Source organism: Phyllobates terribilis, unplaced genomic scaffold (assembly GCF_046119375.1).
Source record: "Phyllobates terribilis strain yellow unplaced genomic scaffold, ASM4611937v1 Scaffold_7__3_contigs__length_470593459, whole genome shotgun sequence".
Classification (NCBI taxonomy): domain Eukaryota; kingdom Metazoa; phylum Chordata; class Amphibia; order Anura; family Dendrobatidae; genus Phyllobates; species Phyllobates terribilis.
The window spans coordinates 411,957,609-411,963,608 of record NW_027362767.1 but is presented as its reverse complement, the minus strand read 5'-3'; positions in this window follow the sequence as shown (position 1 = coordinate 411,963,608).

Sequence of the window (6,000 nt, the reverse complement as noted above, 5' to 3'; positions counted from 1 at the left end):
GGAGTGGCGGCCCGCATCAGGCTCCTGACCGCTGGGTCGGTGCTGCCTGGCTCTCCCTCCAGACGTCTTGTCTCCGGGTGCGCTCTCTCCAGACTGCTCCAAGCGACACCCATCTTTGCTCTCTTCTTCTCAGTCCTCCCACTTCGAGGGCGGTCCCGGGGCCACTTGGTGATTGTCAGCTCCAGGGGCAGTTCTTTCACGCTGACAGACACCTCTAGCATCACAGTCTCTGTTGGTGGGGGCGGTTTCCACTTTTGGCGCCATTTTTGGTCCTGGCCCACGATGGGAGGTGGCCTCTCGCCACCCTCTGGCACGCCCATAATGGCGTCCGCTCTTCCAAGGCGGGAAACCTTTGGAAATGGCGGGAATCGTCTCCCAGTGGCGGGAAACTCTGCAGATGGCGGGAAAAAGCTGTTAATGGCGGACAACCGGCGGGAATGGACCTGTGATGGAGTCCGATGGCATGGACCCTCCGGAACCGGCAGGAGACTTCTTTTTGAGGTAAACTTGTTCTTTTCCTCAAGCACGCAGTACCCGGGTGTTGCGGGCACGTAATCCTGCCGACTACGCCAAAGTTGACGCGCCCCCTGGGCCATATTCTTTAGGGGAATACCCGGAGCCGGATCAGATGGGGGTTGTAGTCGCCGAGTGGCTGTGACCCGGTCCGTGCCCAGGGTGTCAAGCTCAGTGTGTGGCAGTCCTCTGATGTTATTAAGTTCTTAATGTCGACTACGCCACCCGTTGTATTGCGGTCACTATGGCCGCCGCTGCAGCAGGGTCCGCTGAGGCTGATGGTGTTGGTGCAGCTTTTGGTAGTATAACCCCCAACGGGTGGGGTATAGCCTCAGGGGGTCAGGTGCAGAGGATGGGGGTTGTGGTGGTGCAGCATAGATGTTAAGTGAAGACAGAGTCGGGTTGTGCAGTTTAGGGTATTTACTCACTGCTGATGTTCCGGTCACTCTAGCTTCAAGTGACCACCCGAGCCGTGCTGCGTCCACCAGGTCCTGGATTCAGCAAACCCCCCAAACAAGTCCGGAGCGTGACCCTGAGCTCTCCTTCTGTCCTTTCCTCTGGCCGTCCCCACTAGTGATCCACCTAGGTCCAGCTCCCTCGGGCCTTCTGTTGGGAGACCCTTGGCCTTGGGTTCCCTGACCCTCCACGTGGTTTGCCTTCGGGGTGGATGTGGTGGGTGGCCGTGGCAGACGCTGCCCACGGCCTCCGGTCTCTGGCTAGGGTGTGCTTTTGCCCCCACCAGTTTGGGATCCGGTACCCTTTTGCCAACTCTTCACCCGCTGATGGACTTTGGGTTCTCAGAGTTCCTTTTCTGTTTTCCCCTCTGGGTCTTTCTTGCTTTCTCCTCTCTCTCTCTGGGGCTGCTCTGCTCTCTGCTCTCCTCCTCTGACTTCTCTCTGCAAAAGGCTGGCAGACTGACCCTGATCTAAGATGGTGCCCACCTTATATACTCCCTCTATGTGTGAGCTCAGGTGACCAGCACCCAATGAGCTCCTATCTTTACCCAGGCTGCTCCCCCTATCTGCCCCTACACTACTTGGGATGTTCCACCCCCCTCCCACTCCAGCCAGGAACAGACTCGGTCGTACCTGCACATTTCTAAGTGGGAGTACCGTTGGTCTGCTCCTCGGAAATGGGATGTGTGTAGTGCATGCAGCTTTCTGAGCTCAGTTCCACACTCCATCCTTACCCGGGAGTGGAATATCACACCTCTGGGTTGAGGTGCAGTACCCCTGTAGCAGCCGAATCCTCAGGGTGCTACAGTTGCAGTCTTAATACTGCAGAAGAACACAAGACCCCCATTTTAGTAAATAATATAAAAAAAACCTGCAGCTTCTTATGTCTTATATCACAAACGCTGCTATCAGAATGGCAGATTCACTGGTAACTCCTTCTGCAGTTTGCTATGTATTGTGATTAGTGTTGAGCGATACCTTCCGATATCAGGAAATATCGTATCGGATTGGATCGGGCCGATACCCAAAAAGTATCGGATATCGCCGATTCCGATACCGGAAACCAATGCAAGTCAATGGGACACAAATATCGCAATGAAAATAAACCCTTTCTTTCCTTGTAGGTTAATTCTACATGAAGTAAAACAACTAAGAATAATGTAGAATGACATGAAAAGCCGGCAATTCAGCAGCGGCATACACCGGTACCCGACAATTTACAACAGAAAGAATAGAGCTTCACACATAGATTAGATAGATAGAAACATGTCAGTCACATATATATGAAGCACAGTGACAGTGTTGCTTACTGTACTTGTCATTTAGTGTAAAGGATTTATTAAAAAAAATATTAGTGTTTTCGTGCACCGTCTCTTTAAAAAAGCCGGCCGGCAATTCAGCAGCGGTACCCGACAATTTATAACAGACAGAATAGAGCTTCACACATAGATTAGATAGATAGAAACATGTCAGCCACATATATAAGAAGTACAGTGACAGTGTTGCTTACTGTACTTGTCATTTAGTGTAAAGGATTTATTTAAAAAAATAATAGTGTTTTCATGCACCGTCTCTTTAAGAAAGCCGGCCGGCAATTCAGCATCTGTACCCGACAATTTAGAATAGAAAGAATAGAGAATCATACATAGATTAGATAGATAGAAACATGTCAGTCACATATATATGAAGTACAGTGATAGTGTTGGTTACTGTACTTGTCATTTAGTGTTAAAATAAAGGATTTATTTAAAAAAAAATTGGCGTGGGGTTCCCCTTAATTTTAGGCTCTAGCGGAGGTTAAGCAGACAGCTGGGGCAAATGTTTGAAGCCTGGGAAGGGGGTAATACCCACGGAGCTTCCCAAGCTACTAATATCAGCCCCCAGCTGAATACCTAGCCTTTACTAGCTATTAAAATGGGGGAACCCCCCAAAAAAAATAACGTGGGGTCCCCCCTAATTTAATAGCTAGCACAGGCTAGGCAGACAGCTGGGGGCTGATATTAATAGCCCAGGAAGGGTGCCATGAATATTGGCCCCCTCCCAGGCTAGAAACACCAGCCGTCAGCCGCCCCAGAAATGGCGCATTCATAGGATGCGCCAATTCTGGCACTTAGCCTCGCTCTTCCACGCTGCCCTGGTGCGGTGGCAGGGGGTAATAGGGCTGGGGTTGATGTCAGCTTATAATGCCAGCTGACATCAAGCCCAGGTTAGTAATGGAGAGGCGTCTATAAGACACCCCCATTACTAACCCCATAGTCAAAGTTAAAGAAAAACACAACACCCAGAATAAAGTCCTTTAATTGAAATAAAGACACAATTATTTATTGTTCTAAATTAAACCATACTTACCATCACGCCCATTCCAGCTGAAGCCAACGATCTCCTGCAATAAAAGTAAAATAATAAAGCAACCTCATCCTTACCTTTCCATGGTTCCCACGACAGCTTCAGCTCTGCTACATCGAGATGACAGGCTGGACCGCAGCAGAACGCTGCCATCCAGCCTCTCATCCCGCAGACACTGAGAAGAGCAGGCTTGCTTGCGCTCCTCAGTGTCTCTCTGTGACGTCATCCAGATGAGCCGAGTTCATGTCCAATGAACTCAGCTCACCTCATGCACGTCACTGACAGCGTGGGAAAATTCTCACGCTGAAGTGCTGAGTGCAGGAGAATTCTCCCACGCTGTCAGTGACGTGCATGAGGTGAGCTGAGTTCATTGGACATGACCTCGGCTCATCTGGATGCCGTCACAGCCAGACACTGAGGAGTGGAAGTATGCCTGCGCTTCTCAGTGTCTGCGGGATGACAGGATGGATGGCAGCGTTCTGCTGCGGTCCAGCCTGTCATCTCGATGTAGCAGAGCTGAAGCTGTCGTGGGAGCCATGGAAAGGTAAGGATGATGTTGCTTTATTATTTTACTTTTATTGCAGGAGATCATTGGCTTCAGCTGGAATGGGTGTGATGGTAAGTATGGTTTAATTTAGAACAATAAAGAATTGTGTGTTTATTTCAATTAAAGGACTTTTTTCTGGGTGTTGTGTTTTTTTTAAATACTTTACTAGAAATTCATGGTGGTCATGTCTAATATTGGCGTGACCCCATGAATTTTGGGCTTAGGGCCAGCTGATAATGCCAAGCTGGCCTTAACCCCTTTATTACCCAGTGAGCCACCGCACCAGGGCCCTGGATGAGTTGGGTACAGCGCCAGAAGATGGCTCTTCTATGAACGCGCCATTTTCTGGGGCGGCTGCGGACTGCAATTTGCAGCGGGGGTGGCCCAGAAAGCTTGGGTCTCCCTGCGCTGCGGATTCCAGCCCCCAGCTGCCTAGTTGTACCTGGCTGGACACAAAAATAGGGCGAAGCCCCACGTACTTTTTTTTTAAATTATTTCATGAAATTCATGGAATAATTAAGAAAAAAAGGGCTTCCCTATATTGTTGTGTCCGGCTAGGTACAAATAGGCAGCTGGTGGTTGGGGGCAGCCCGTTCCTGCCTGCTGTACCTGACTGGACACAAATATAGCGCGAAGCCCCACGTCAATTTTTTTTAAATCATGTCAGGAAATTCATGAAATAATTAAAAAAAAATTAACGTGGGGCTTCGCACTATATTTGTGTCCAGCCAGGTACAGCAGGCAGGAACGGGCTGCCCCCAACCACCAGCTGCCTATTTGTACCTAGCCGGACACAACAATATAGGGAAGCCCTTTTTTTCTTAATTATTCCATGAATTTCATGAATTTAAAAAAAAAAACGTGGAGCTTCGCCCTATTTTTGTGTCCAGCCAGGTACAACTAGGCAGCTGGGGGCTGGAATCTGCAGCGCAGGGAGACCCAAGCTTTCTGGGCCACCCCCGCTGCAAATTGCAGTCCGCAGCCGCCCCGGAAAATGGCGCGTTCATAGAAGCGCCATCTTCTGGCGCTGTACCCAACTCATCCAGGGCCCTGGTGCGGTGGCTCACTGGGTAATAAAGGGGTTAAGGCCAGCTTGGCATTATCAGCTGGCCCTAAGCCCGAAATTCATGGGGTCACGCCAATATTAGACATGACCACCATGAATTTCTAGTAAAGTATTTAAAAAAAACACAAACACCCAGAAAAAAGTCCTTTAATTGAAATAAACACACAATTCTTTATTGTTCTAAATTAAACCATACTTACCATCATGCCCATTCCAGCTGAAGCCAACGATCTCCTGCAATAAAAGAAAAATAATAAACCAACCTCATCCTTACCTTTCCGTGGCTCCCACGACGGCTCCAGCTCTGCTACATCGAGATGACAGGCTGGACCGCAGCAGAACGCTGCCATCCAGCCTGTCATCCCGCAGACACTGAGAAGCGCAGGCATACTTCCACTCCTCAGTGTCTGGCTGTGACGGCATCCAGATGAGCCGACAATGAACTCGGCTCACCTCATGTACGTCACTGACAGCGTGGGAGAATTCTCCTGCACTCAGCGCTTCAGCGTGAGAATTTTCCCACGCTGTCAGTGACGTGCATGAGGTGAGGTCATGTCCAATGAACTCGGCGCACCTCATGCACGTCACTGACAGCGTGGGAAAATTCTCACGCTGAAGCGCTGAGTGCAGGAGAATTTTCCCACGCTGTCAGTGACGTGCATGAGGTGAGCTGAGTTCATTGGACATGACCTCCGCTCATCTGGATGCCGTCACAGCGAGACACTGAGGAGCGCAAGCATGCCTGCTCTTCTCAGTGTCCGCGGGATGACAGGCTGGATGGCAGCGTTCTGCTGCGGTCCAGCCTGTCATCTCGATGTAGCAGAGCTGAAGCTGTCCTGGGAACCATGGAAAGGTAAGGATGAGGTTGCTTTATTATTTTACTTTTATTGCAGGAGATCGTTGGCTTCAGCTGGAATGGGCGTGACTGTAAGTATGGTTTAATTTAGAACAATAAAGAATTGTGTCTTTATTTCAATTAAAGGACTTTTTTCTGGGTGTTTGTGTTTTTTTTAAATACTTTACTAGAAATTCATGGTGGTCATGTCTAATATTGGCGTGACCCCATGAATTTC